We start from the raw sequence: 15,331 nt of genomic DNA, 5'->3' as shown, positions 1-15,331 counted from the left end.
CGTTCAAGAAAATTGCCCACACCCGATACAAAAGGTCTGCCAGGCGGCGTATTTACATCTTTATGTATCTTAGGTAACAGATACAGCGTCGGTATCGTCGGCTCGCCCACAAGTAGTGCATCGAACAGTGGTTCACGGAGTGATTCTCCCAGTTGTAACTTGACAAACATGGGACGGTTTTGTCATCTTCAACAGTCTACCCGTACCAGTAGCACCGTATCTGGTGCTGGTAACAGCATTTTTATTTAATCTTTTCATAATTTTTTTAGACCATCCTTTGCAAGACCACCAGACACAACAAGTCTGACACATAGTCAACGGCTGGAGAGGATGATACAGGAGTATCTCCAAATGAACATCAATGCCATGACTTTGCAAATGGAGCCTTGCTCATTTTGGGCTTTAAATCTTGAAAAATGGCCAAAGCTCTCCACTTACGCCTTGAAGATCTTGTCATGTCCAGCTGCCAGCGTTGTCTCTGAACATGTCTTCAGTGCTGATCTGTGTGTGCTGACAGATAAATGCACGCGTCTGTCCAGTGACAATGTGGACAGACTAACGTTCATCAAGATGAACAAGTCATGGATCCACAAGGAATTTACTACCCCTGTGTCATCCTGGGGAGAGTAAATGCTTGTGGATTTGGAATGTGCTTGATGCAAATCTACCTGTGAAGTGTACAACTAGGGCACAAGTGCTGCCACTGAACGGGTGTCTGTGTGGCCCAATTTTTGGAAAATAGGGAGACTCTGCTTGGAGTAACCCTTGCTTGCTGTGTTTCTAAAAATGATCCAAGATGAACAGAGCTGGGATCAGCAAAGACTTTGCTACCTACCCCGGTGTCATCCTGGGGACAGTTAAGGATGGCATATTTTTGAATGTGCTTGATACAAATCTACCTGTGAAGTGTACAACTGGGGCACAAGTGCTGCCACTGAAAGGGTGTCTGTGTGGCCCAATTTTTGTAAAAAAGGGAGACTCTGCTTGGAGCAACCCTTGCTGTATTTTTAAAAAGGAGCCAAGATGAACATGTCATGGTTCAGCAAAGACTTTGCTACATTCCCCGTTGTCATCCTGGGGACAGTTAAGGCTGGCATATTTTTGAACGTGCTTGATGCAAATTTACCTGTGCAGTGTACAACTGGGGCACAAGTGCTGCCACTGAAGGGGTGTCTGTGTGGCCCAATTTTTGGAAAAAAGGGAGACTCCGCTTTGAGTAACCTTGTGGTGTTTTACATCATTTTAGAAGGGCATGCTATGCCCATATCTGTGTCTCCTCCTCTTTTTCCTTGTCCAGCTCTTCTGTTTTCGCATGAGTATTTGTCCTTGTCACTTTTTCATGTGTTTGTGTTGTGTTGTGAGTGGTTTGTCACCTTTTGGACACCTTTGAGGGTGTTTTCTAGGTGTTTTTATGTGTTTGTGATTGCCTCCCATTGTTTCCTATGGGTTCGAGTGGCTCGCCGAACCGGTTCGCCGAACCGAACTCGAACTAGACCTCCGTTCGACGAACCAAGCTCGAGCCGAACCGCAACCGGTTCGCTCATCTCTTTTTAATACCTTAAAACCCCGGGGCCTCAATGAGGTAACTGATTTATTTCACTAATGACAGTCCTACATCTTTTTATGATGCCCGGTTTTGTTTTTATTGTTCACATGGTCTTAAATATTCATTATTGTTTTTATATAAGTGTTTTTTTGCTTTTATAGTTTTTATATGCCAGGTCTTTTTTATTTTTTTATATATATACAGTTAGGTCCAGAAATATTTGGACAGTGACACAAGTTTTGTTATTTTAGCTGTTTACAAAAACATGTTCAGAAATACAATTATATATATAATATGGGCTGAAAGTGCACACTCCCAGCTGCAATATAAGAGTTTTCACATCCAAATCGGAGAAAGGGTTTAGGAATCATAGCTCTGTAATGCATAGCCTCCTCTTTTTCAAGGGACCAAAAGTAATTGGACAAGGGACTCTAAGGGCTGCAATTAACTCTGAAGGCATCTCCCTCATTAACCTGTAATCAATGAAGTAGTTAAAAGGTCTGGGGTTGATTACAGGTGTGTGGTTTTGCATTTGGAAGCTGTTGCTGTGACCAGACAACATGCGGTCTAAGAAACTCTCAATTGAGGTGAAGCAGAACATCCTGAGGCTGAAAAAAAAGAAAAAATCCATCAGAGAGATATCAGACATGCTTGGAGTAGCAAAATCAACAGTCGGGTACATTCTGAGAAAAAAGGAATTGACTGGTGAGCTTGGGAACACAAAAAGTCCTGGGCGTCCACGGATGACAACAGTGGTGGATGATCGCCGCATACTTTCTTTGGTGAAGAAGAACCCGTTCACAACATCAACTGAAGTCCAGAACACTCTCAGTGAAGTAGGTGTATCTGTCTCTAAGTCAACAGTAAAGAGAAGACTTCATGAAAGTAAATACAAAGGGTTCACATCTAGATGCAAACCATTCATCAATTCCAAAAATAGACAGGCCAGAGTTAAATTTGCTGAAAAACACCTCATGAAGCCAGCTCAGTTCTGGAAAAGTATTCTATGGACAGATGAGACCAAGATCAACCTGTACCAGAATGATGGGAAGAAAAAAGTTTGGAGAAGAAAGGGAACGGCACATGATCCAAGGCACACCACATCCTCTGTAAAACATGGTGGAGGCAACGTGATGGCATGGGCATGCATGGCTTTCAATGGCACTGGGTCACTTGTGTTTATTGATGAAATAACAACAGACAAGAGTAGCCGGATGAATTCTGAAGTGTACCGGGATATACTTTCAGCCCAGATTCAGCCAAATGCCGCAAAGTTGATCGGACGGCGCTTCATAGTACAGATGGACAATGACCCCAAGCATACAGCCAAAGCTACCCAGGAGTTCATGAGTGCAAAAAAGTGGAACATTCTGCAATGGCCAAGTCAATCACCAGATCTTAACCCAATTGAGCATGCATTTCACTTGCTCAAATCCAGACTTAAGACGGAAAGACCCACAAACAAGCAAGACCTGAAGGCTGCGGCTGTAAAGGCCTGGCAAAGCATTAAGAAGGAGGAAACCCAGCGTTTGGTGATGTCCATGGGTTCCAGACTTAAGGCAGTGATTGCCTCCAAAGGATTCGCAACAAAATATTGAAAATAAAAATATTTTGTTTGGGTTTGGTTTATTTGTCAAATTACTTTTGACCTCCTAAAATGTGGAGTGTTTGTAAAGAAATGTGACAATTCCTACAATTTCTATCAGATATTTTTGTTCAAACCTTCAAATTAAACGTTACAATCTGCACTTGAATTCTGTTGTAGAGATTTCATTTCAAATCCAATGAGGTGGCATGCAGAGCCCAACTCGCGAAAATTGTGTCACTGTCCAAATATTTCTGGACCTAACTGTATATATATATATATATATTTATTTTTTTTCTTTCATATATTTATTCCCCTTTTTATTCATATGTATCTAGGCTTTTTTCCGTTATTATGTCTGATAGTTTGGTGCCTATTGATGTCATTGTGACACCGATGGAATTTTTCCAGGGTCCAGATTTTTCTCTTTCTCTTTCCTCAGCACATGCACTTCCCTCCCCTCCTTTTTTCTACGTTTTTTGTACCCGTACGACCCTACCCATGTGTCTGCTTCTATGGAGTAGTGGTACGATCTCACTTTGGGATATGGGATACGTACAGTATACCGCTTTCCTGGATACACAATTCTTGTGGTTCAGTTCTGGGTATATGGGATCCACGGACAATATCCATTAACGGCCTTCTCTTCTCTACATATATAGTAATACAATATAAAGAGCTTTTAGTATCATTGACTATGTTTATTTTTTTCATTTGTCAGTAGCTTTACTTATAATATATTATTTTCCCCCCTTAGCGAGATATAGATTTATCTAAAAAAAAAATTTTGCATCTTCTTATACGCTAGCCTTTCTACTATATGCCCTCCATTACATTGCCCTGACTTTGAACACTCGCTCAATGTCCCTGCGCATGCGCTGTCCCTTTTTTCCCACGCTCATGAACTCATATTACCCTGGCCGCTCAGTACCTGCTACCTGCGCAGGTGCTGTTCGTTTTTTTCCCACGCTCTTGAACTCCTATTACTCTGCTTACCGCAATAGAACTGTCAGCTTTCTTCAGCGCGTTGGATCAGACTTTTCGCTCACATTAATATGTTAACTTTTTCAGGATTTCCTCTTTTTCACGGGATTATTGTGGAGTTCCTCTTCATGTTCCTCTTTTTCACATCGTGAATCACCACACGCGTTGCTGGTGCTATGGTCCTATGCCTCCACTTATCTTATTCAGGTTCACTCCAATAGGGGAATTGACGGTTTAGGTGCGCTCTATACCCACTTCATACGTTAGTTTTATATATATATGTATATATATATATTTTTTTTTTTGCTTGTTTATTTATTCAGACACGGTGTTTTTTTCAATATCACAAATTTTATTACAAGTTTTTTTACGACTCTATTCTTATCTGTTATATTTGGTGCAACTTTATTTATTATTCATGAAGATGATTGTATTGCATCATATCAAGTTGAAATGCATGCTTTCCCGCCGTTTTTTTTCTGTAGGGGGTGGACCTTTGACGTCATCTTGTGTATATATGTCTTGTCTGTCTCTACCATGGTAGATTTGATGTTATCTTATGCCTTACGGTCCTGAGGAAAAGGAGCTGAGCCTCCAGAAACGCATAGACCTGTGCAAAATAAAGATACATTAATCTTACATTTCTCATCGATGATCATTGTTGCGCTGTATGAAAGCCCCTCTCTACCTCTCTCTGTTATCTGCCTCCTGGGGTACTGCTGCCGTGATCAGGATATTCATACTCTTACAGTATTTGTGACTCTCACAACTCCATCTGGTGAGGACTGCTCATTGAGTTCACCCCGTGTATATTGGGGTAAGACCCTATTGTGCTTTTTTTCCACAGCTTTTCATCACTTGGCTCATGCTGGCAGTACAGCAAGACTGAGGTCCAACTGTGCGAGTGGACCTCAGCTGCGGGGGCGGGCTGGCTCTGAGGATGGGCGGGCCAGTGCTGAGGATTTATCTCCCTCTCTCCTCCGTAGCCGGCTATTGCCATTCTCGCACTGCAATCGTGGTACACCGGTGTACCGTGAGTGCAGTGCAATTTTTCTCTTGCCCCATACACTTGAATGGGTGCGAGAGAAACAAGACTCGCATTACAATCACAGCATACTGCGATTGTTTTCTCGGTCCGATTGGGGCTGAGAAAATAATTGCTCATGTGCGCTGACACACATGCTAATATTGGTCCGAGTGGAATGTGATGTTTTATCGCACTCCACTCGCACCGTTTTTCTCGCCGTGTGTCTAAAGGTGGTGTCACACACAGCGACAGTGACAACGACGTCACTGCTAAGTCACCATTTTCTGTGACATAGTAGCGACGTACCGTCGCTGTCGCTGTGTGTGGCATCCAGTGATGACCTGGCCCCTGCTGTGAGGTCGCTGATCGTTGCTGAATGTCCTGCTTCATTTTGATGACGTTGCTCTCCCGCTGTAAAGCACATATCGCTGTGTGTGAAAGCGAGAGAGCGACGAACTGAAGCGAGCAGGGAGCAGGAGCCAGCTTCTGGCAGCCTGCGGTAAGCTGTAACCAAGGTAAACATCGGGTAACCAAGGGAAGCCCTTTCCTTGGTTACCCGATAATTACCTTGGTTACTAGCCTACGCCGCTCTCACGCTGCCAGTGCCGGCTCCCTCCTCCCTGCACACGTAGCTGGAGTACACATCGGGTAATTAACCCAATGTGTACTCTGGCTAGGAGTGCAGGGAACAGGGAGTTGGCACTAGCAGCGTGAGAGAGCGATTGCTAATGACTAAGGAAATATCGGGTAACCAAGAGAATTGCTTTCCTTGGTTACCCGATATTTACCTTAGTTACCAAGCGCATCATCGCTTCAACATGTCGCTGCTGGCTGGGGGCTGGTCACTGGTCGCTGGTGAGATCTGCCTGTTTGACAGCTCACCAGCGACCATGTAATGGAGCAGCAGCGATCCTGATAAGGCAGGTCGCCCGTCGTGATCGCTGCTGCGTCGCTATGTGTGACCCCAGCTTAAGGCCTAACAGTGGTCTACAAATATCTGAGAGGTCATCACAATGCAGAGGGAGCCATGCTATTCTCATTAGCACAAGGAGGTTATAAGAAGCAATGTGATTAAACTAAAAGGAAGGAGATTCAGACTAGATAGTAGGTGAAACTTTCTGAGGGCAGTCAGTGAGTGGAACAGTCTACCACGAGAGGTTGGGAGCTTTCCATCAATAGAGATCTTCAAGCAACAGTGGATAAACCTATAGCTGGGATGATTTAGGAAAACCTGCACTCTCACTGAGATGGCCCTTGAGGTCCCTTCAAACTATAACATTCTATGATTCTGTAATTCTATGAATATGTATGAGGATAATCATCGGCTCCAGAAGCACAGCCGCAGGAGCAGTAACAGCTGCGGGAACAAACAGTTAAAGCCATGGAGAGACTCAGTAAGTATGTCCTGCTTTATTTTTTTTCTTGTACAGCCCTCTACATCATTTTATAACACATAAGTTTGGGTTCAATGGGCTTTGTATGTTGGATGATCAGGTTCGCTGAACTATTCGGCGAACACCAGGAGGTAAATGGAACTTTAAAAGCTTCACTTATCTCTATTCTAGACCCCCTAATTAAGGTTGATCAATAATTACTGATTGTCCCACCCACCGTTTGTGCCAGTCTCTGTGATTGGTTGCAGACTGCTATAAATGCCCCCAAACCCTGTGTCTTGGTTTGTGATTGGTTGCAGCCAGTTTGCTGTTTAGTACTGTACAAATAAAAAAAAAACATTTTAAAAAATGATGTAGGCTCCCACCATATTTTGATTTCCAGCACAGGTAAAACAACAGCTGCAAGCTCCAGCCCCCACCTGTGAGGTTTCCCGTGGCTGGATATCAAAATAGAGAAGAAAAAAAGACATAAGGTTTCCCCCATTTTTGATATTCATCCATGGTAAAGCAGACAGGTGGGGACTGGTATTATCAGGATGTTAGCAGCCATGATTATTGGCCCCCTCCAAGCCTAAAAATATTAGCTCGCACCTGCCAGTAATTGGCATGTCATATTATAATTGCCAATCATGGCCCTTTACCCTGCTCATCCCGATTGCCCTGGTACGTTGGTATTGGGGGTAATAAAGGAGGTGATGAAAGCTGTGATTTGTCAAAAAAATGACAGCTGCCATCCTGCCCTAGATTACTATTGGGAAGCATCTATGAGGCACCCCCATTACTAATCCTGTAGTTGAAAAGAAATAAAATACAAACATCAAGAATATCCTTTTTTTGAAATAGTCATACACTCTTTAACTCCTTTAATAACCCTCAAAACACCTTTGTAGATCTAAAGTAATCGATACGAATTCTCATAACAATCCTCAGCTCTGCTAGATCCAGAACCTGCAGAGAGAGACAAAACATGTCCACTCTCCACAGGCTCCAGGAAACACTGACAGCAGTGGGGTCTGAGTTCACACTCAGGCTCCGTTGCTTTCCTCATTGAAATTGCTGCCTGATTGTAAAATTGCAGGTCATGACTATGACACATAATCCAACAGTCCGGCAGCGGCTTTGACATTCACTGAGGGCAGCGAAGGAGACCTCAGCTGAACTAAAGGTCTGTAACCGACTCTCAACTAGGTCGCTCGTTGGCTGGTGACATCCCTCAGTTCAGCGGATGTCACACCCGGGCGCCCCTTAGTTAAAGTTGAAGCTGCTGCCGGACTGACCCGCAATCCGACATTCCAACATCATTTTCACTGATAGCAGCAGGGGAGCCCGAGTGTGACCTCCATTGAACTAAGTGATGTCACCCGCATATAGTCGGGTACTTCTGCTGCTCTCAGTGTTTCCTGGAACATGCAGAAAGCAGACATGTTTTCTTTATCTTCAAGTTCTGGATGTAGAAGAGTTGAAGAGCATTGTAGGACTTTGTATGGATTACATCAGATCCCCTTCTATTCCTCTTTGGTGAGACCTCAATTGGAATACAGTGTCCAGTTATGGGCACCACATTTTGAAAAAGACTATCAAAAACCGGAGCAAACTCAGAGAAGAGCTATCAGGATAGTCATTGGTCTGCAAACTATGTGCTACAAGGAATGGTTAAAAGATCTTGCAAGTTTTAGCTTTGAAAAAAATGCTAAGAGGAGACTTAGTAGCTTTTAACAAATGCACAAAGAGATGTCAGTGTATAGGGATTAGCCCTACTCGTGTTTGCACAGGAAACATGACAAGCAAAGGAATAAACCTGAAAGAGAATATACAGATTAGATATTAGAAAAAAAACCATTTTGACAGTGAGGGTAATCAATGAGTTGAACAAGCTGTCATGAAAGCTAGTAAGTTATCCATCAATGGAAGTCTTCAAACAGAGGCAAGAGAGCCATCTGTGTGAGATGCTATAGTGAATACTGCATTGAGCAGGGGTTGTACATGATGACTCAAAAGCGCCCTTACAACTCTAACATACTGCCATTCTATGAATTTATGGTATCCGGTAGACAAGTCAAGCCCCTTCTGACCATCCAACTGCTCGATATGAGTACTGAGCACACAAGCATGGTAGTGCTCATTCATCACTATTGTTGACCAATCTATATATGTGGAAATAAAACTCACACAATGGACTAAGGGGATGAAAACAATAGATACCATCATGGACAGGGGTAAAAATAAAGCATGCGTATTGCTACTTGAAAGTAGTTTTTTTGCATCTTCAGGTCTGTTTTTACTACAGATGAGCCACCCCCTAGAGTTCGAGTTCGGTTCAGTTCATCGATCGGTGCCCCGTTCGACGAGCCGTTCGACGAGCCGTTCGACGAGCCATTCGATGAACCTCTCGACCCCCATTGAAATCAATAGCAGGCAAACTCAACCACATAAAAACACATTATAAATGTACAGATACAGTTAATAAACATTGCCATAACATTTACCTGTCCCAGCAATGTGTCCTGCACTCTGTCTCCTGCCACCATTCTTTCCGATGATCGCTGCGTCCTCACGGTAACCACCACTGATAGGACCTTCCATGACGTAAAAAAAAAAAGCATGTGACCAGTCATGTGTCTATCATCTCATTGGTTACAGACTGGTCACATGGCTTTGACGTCATTCTAGGTCCTGTCATTGCATCTCACCAGTACACGGTGCAAGTTTGTGTATCTCCGTGTACCGGTGACATGCTCTGGCACACGGTCGGCTCCCCGTTCTGCTTCCCCATTCCTTTATTCACCGCCTGCCACAGCCGGTCAATAACGGAGATCACCGTTGTTATAGCAACGCGCCTGTGAGTGGTGACGTCACCGCTTACAGCACACTGCAGCACCGGGAATCACGTGATCGGAGCACCATTGCTATGGTAACCCGTCTGTTAGCGGTGACGCTAACAGCAAGCAGCTTCTTCTCACTCACAGACTGATATAGATTGCACGGGAAGCAGCAGCGTCCTTCCTCCCATGCAGCGCTGCTAATGTACAGAGCTGCATGGATTGAAGGAGAAAGATGAGAGAAGACCATAGATCGTGGAGGGGTGAGAGGGAGTAATAAACATGGAGTCTCCAATGTGTCTGTGTGTTTATTTCTATTAAAGTATTTTTTCTCTGTGTGGTGTCTTTTTTTTTATCAAAAAAATCTCCTTTATTGGAGATTCTTAATGGCCGGGTAAAACGTGCCTGACATTAAGAATCTCTGGCTTAATACTAGCTAGTAAAACAAAGCTAGTATTAACTCATAATTACCCAGCCAGCCACCCGGCTCCAGGGCTGTGGGAAGAGTTGGATACAGCGCCAGATGATGGCGCTTCTATGAAAGAGCCATTTTCTGGGGTGGCTGCGGACTGCAATTCGCAGCAGAGGTGCCCAAAAACCTCGGGCTACCATGTGCTGCGGATTCAAATCCCCAGCTGCCTAGTTGTACCTGGCTGGCCACAAAAATGGGGCGAAGCCCACATGTTTTTTTTTTCTAATTATTTCATGAAATTCATGAAATAATTAAAAAAAAGGGCTTCTCTATATTTTTAGTTCCCATCTGGGTACAAATAGGCAGCTGGGGATTGGGGACAGCCGTACCTGCCTGCTCTACCTGGCTAGCATACAAAAATATTGCAAAGCTCACGTCTTTTTTTTTTTTAGTTTTTTGGCAAAAAAATAAAAAAATGCTTCCCTGGATTTTCCATTGCCAGTGAAGGTGGTGCAGGCAGCAAGGATTTGGATTCTTAGACCATGGAGTGAATTACCTCTACGATGGACTTCTCGCAAGAGACGGGATACACCTCACAAAACCTGGGAAACACACGTTCGCCAGAAGGCTTGCCACACTCATCAGGAGGGCTTTAAACTAGAAGAAGAGGGGATGGGAGAAAAAACAGCAGACAAGAACATGCAGCAGAAGGACAAACTAATCAAGGATACTAGATGCCGTAAAGAGGACCCAAGACAGGGTACTAAGAAGGAAGCTGAGAAAAGGGGAGCAAAACTTCTTTCCTGCATGCTGACCAATGCAAGAAGCCTGACCAATAAGATGGAGGAACTGGAGCTGGTAATGTTTGAGGAGAAATACGACATAGTAGGAATAACTGAGACATGGTTAGATGATAGTTATGACTGGGCGGCTAACCTGCAAGGATATGAATTGTTTAGGAGGGATCGTAAAAAAAGGAAAGGGGGTGGAGTCTGTCTATATATAAAGTCCAGTTTAAAGCCCAGACTAAGAGAAGATATTCAAGAGGGAAATGAAGAGGTGGAGTCTCTATGGGTGGAGATACAAGGAGGGAAAACTAATAAAATCCTCATAGGGGTTTGTTATAAGCCACCAAATATAACAGAAACCACTGAAAATGTATTATTGAAACAAATAGACAAAGCAGCAAATCACAATGAGGTGATTATTATGGGGGACTTCAATTACCCCGATATAGACTGGGAAACTGAAACCTGTGTATCTCAGAAAGGAAACCGGTTTCTGTCAGTAACTAAGGATAATTATCTGTCCCAACTTGTGCCGGGCCCAACTAGAGGGGCAGCCCTTCTGGACTTAATTTTAAGCAACAGGCCAGATAGAATAACAGACGTACGAGTGGATGGGCACCTAGGGAATAGTGACCACAATGTAATACAATTCCACTTGTCCTTCAGTAAGGTGCCTTGGAGGGGGGTTACAAAAACGCTGAATTTCAGGAAAGCAAAGTTTTATCAACTTAGAGAAGACCTTCGCCAAATTGATTGGGACAATGTCCTCAAAAATGGGAGCACAGAAAATAAGTGGGAAATTTTTAAATCGGTATTAAACACCCACTGCGAGCTAGCCATACCATACGGAAATAAAAGGGCTAGGAACAGGAGAAAACCAATGTGGCTTAATAAGGATGTAAAAGGGGCAATGAATAATAAGAAAAAGGCATTTAAAAAGCTAAAACAAGAAGGCAGCGAGGAAGCATTAAAAATATATAGAGAAAAAAATAAAATGTGTAAAAAACAAATATATTTAGCAAAAGTAGAAACTGAGAGACTCATTGCTAAGGAAAGCAAAGCAAATCCCAAACTATTCTTTAATTATATAAACAGAAAAAAGATTAAAATTGATGGTGTTGGCCCTTTAAAGAATAATGAGGGTAAAATCATAGAAAGCGATGTGGGAAAAGCAAATGTTTTAAATACTTTTTTCTCAACTGTGTTCACACAGGAAAAGCATATGCCAGGGGAAATGCAGAGTGATCATGTAGATGCCCCATTAAGTATGACCTGCCTAACCCAGGAAGAAGTGCAGAACCGACTTAGTAACATTAAAATTGACAAATCACCAGGCCCTGATGGCATTCACCCTCGGGTATTAAGGGAGTTAAGTAATGTGATAGACAGGCCTCTATTCCTTTTATTTAAGAACTCTATAGAAACTGGGTCTGTTCCACTGGATTGGCGGCTAGCAAATGTGGTACCAATATTCAAAAAAGGGTGCAAAAGGGAACCTGGAAACTATAGGCCGGTAAGCTTAACATCTGTTGTGGGTAAAATGTTTGAAGGGTTTTTAAGGGATACTATTATGGAATGTCTCAATGTTAATAACTGTTTAACTCCATATCAACATGGATTTATGAAGGATCGCTCCTGTCAAACTAACCTGATCAGCTTCTATGAGGATGTAAGCTCTCACATGGACCGAGGAGAATCATTGGATGTCATTTATCTCGACTTCGGTAAAGCATTTGACACTGTCCCTCATAAAAGACTGCTAAGTAAAATGAGAAAGCTTGGGCTCGGGGAAAATGTGTGTAGATGGGTAGGTAGCTGGCTTAGTGGTAGAAAACAAAGAGTGGTTATTAATGGTGCATACTCAGATTGGGCCAGGGTTACTAGTGGGGTGCCACAGGGGTCTGTATTGGGCCCCCTACTATTTAATATATTTATTAATGATCTGGTGGATGGTTTACAGAGTAAAATATCAGTATTTGCAGATGATACAAAACTATGTAAGGTAGTTAACACAAAGGAGGACAGTTTGCAACTACAGATGGACTTGAGTAAATTGGAGAATTGGGCTGAAAAATGGCAAATGAGGTTTAACACAGATAAGTGTAAGGTTATGCACATGGGAAGGAGAAACAGATTCTACGATTACTTACTAAATGGGAAACTGCTGGGGAAATCAGACATGGAAAAAGACTTAGGCATCTTAGTGAATAAGAATCTAAATTGGAGTGCCCAGTGTCAGGCAGCAGCCACCAAAGCAAATAGGGTGATGGGATGCATTAGAAGAGGTCTGGGGGCACGAGATGAAAACATCATTCTCCCTCTGTACAAATCACTAGTCAGACCACACTTGGAGTATTGTGTGCAATTTTGGGCGCCGGTGCTGAAGAAAGACATTACTGAACTTGAAAGGGTTCAGAGGCGGGCTACTAAAATAATAAATGGAATGGGTGCATTACAATACACGGAAAGGTTATCAAAATTAGGTCTATTTACTCTAGAAAAGAGAAGACTTAGGGGAGACCTAATAAATATGTACAAATATATCAGAGGGCCATATAGAGATCTCTCCCATGATCTGTTTGTACCAAGGACTATGACAAGAACAAGGGGGCATTCTTTTCGATTGGAGGAAAGAAAATTCCTACATCAGCATAGAAGAGGGTTCTTCACGGTAAGAGCAGTGAGGCTCTGGAACTCTCTTCCTGAGGAAGTGGTGATGGCCAACTCACTGAATGAATTTAAGAGAGGAATGGATGCATTTCTTGTTAGCAAAAGTATAGAAGGTTATAAATAGCATAATCTTACAGGTAGATAGAAGAGCGACCAAGATTATTAGAGGAATGGGTGGGCTGCAATACCAAGACAGGTTATTAAACTTGGGGTTAGTTAGTTAGGAAAAACAAAGGCTTAGGGGGATCTAATCACAATGTATAAATATATGAGGGGACAGTACAGAGACCTTTCCAAAGATCTCTTTACACCTAGGCCTGCGACTGGAACACGGGGGCATCCGCTACGTCTTGAGGAAAGAATGTTTAATCATAATCACAGATGAGGACTCTTTACTGTACGAGCAGTGAGACTATGGAGCTCTCTGCCGCATGATGTTGTAATGAGGGATTCACTAGTAAAATTTAAGCAGAGCCTGATCGCATTAATTGAAAAATATAATATTACCAGTTATGTATATTGGATTTTATGATAGGGTGTTGATCCAGGGAACTAGTCTGATTGCCGTATGTGGAGTCAGGAAGGAACTTTTTTCCCCATTGGAGCTTATTTGACACATTGGGGTTTTTTTGCCTTCCTCTGGATCAACATGTTAGGCTACGGGTTGAACTAGATGGACTTAGAGTCTCCCTTCAACCTTAAAAACTATGAAACTATGAAACTATGAAGGTAACACCAAGCAGTGGGGGATAGCAGCCAGTAGCTGCTTGGATTACCCTCAGCTTGCAAGACAAAAAATGCAGCGGGAGCCTATATATATTTTTTTAATTATTTATTTAAATAACTAAAAAAAATGGGCTTCCCTGTATTTTGATTGCCTGACATCACAGTGCTGTAAAAATAAATCATTAAAAAAAATGACGTAGTGCTCCGCGGTATTTTTGATTCTCACTGCAGATAAAGCAGACAGCTACGGGTTGCCACCCACATCTGCCTGGCGTTACCTTGGCTGGCAATCAAAATACAGGGAAGCCCATTAATTTTTTTAATTTAAAAAAATTGTTTAAAAAAAAAAAAATGACCTGGGGTCCCCCGATTTTTGATAGCCAGCTAGGGTAAAACAGATGGCTGTAGCCTGAAAACCACAGCTGGCAGCTTTACCGTGGTTGGGGATCCAATGTGGAGGTCACCCCAGGCTCTTTATTATAATTATTTTATAAATAATATTAATTAGAAAAAAAGTAGGGTCCCCCTAAATTGGATCACCAACCAAGGTAAAGCGGGCAGCTGTGGTCTGGTATTCTCTGGGTGGGAAGGTCCATAGTTATTGGCCCTTCACAGCCTAAAAATAGCAGGCCGCAGGCACCCCAGACGTGGCGCATCCACTAGATGCGCCAATCCTGGTGCTTCACCCCAGCTCATCCAGTGCCCTGGTGCAGTGGCAAACGGGGTAATAAATCGGGTTGATACTAGCTGTAAGGTCACCTGACATTAAGCACAGCAGTTTGTGATGTCATGGCGTCTATAAGATACCCAACATGACAAACTGTCAGTACTAACCAAAAAAATAGACCGAAAAAAATGTATTTGAAAGAACACTCCCCAAAACATTCCTTCTTTCACCAATTTATTGTAAGAAAAAAAAATAAGGGGATTCCACGACGACTCTGGACCATCTAGAATAAGGGGGAACATGCTCAGGGAACGTATCACCCATTTTCTAGGAGTGCAGACACTTCATGTGAGGAGTGTGGGTGCAATGAATCTGCACCCACTCTCCCCGAGTCCACAGCAGCAGAGTCCATGTCGTAACTGTTGCTATCAAAGCTGCAATGCCCTGCTCAAGAGGTATGTCTAATCAGGAGAACTATACTAAATTTGCTAATAAAGGTATGTCCTAATATTATTGCTATTCCACCTACTATATATTGGGGATAGGATCTTGGAGATGGAATACCCCTTTAAGTCGAATTATCCAGCTGAATGAATACTAAACAACAGAGCTCGCTATGTAGACATGTTTTCTTTTGGCGTATAACGGACTCTCATGTTTGGTATTCGTTTAGCCGGGCAACTATAAAATCAAATACCTCCATTTGGAAATGT

Source organism: Anomaloglossus baeobatrachus, chromosome 4, assembly GCF_048569485.1.
Source record: "Anomaloglossus baeobatrachus isolate aAnoBae1 chromosome 4, aAnoBae1.hap1, whole genome shotgun sequence".
NCBI classification, from domain to species: domain Eukaryota; kingdom Metazoa; phylum Chordata; class Amphibia; order Anura; family Aromobatidae; genus Anomaloglossus; species Anomaloglossus baeobatrachus.
This window is presented reverse-complemented; position numbering follows the sequence as displayed.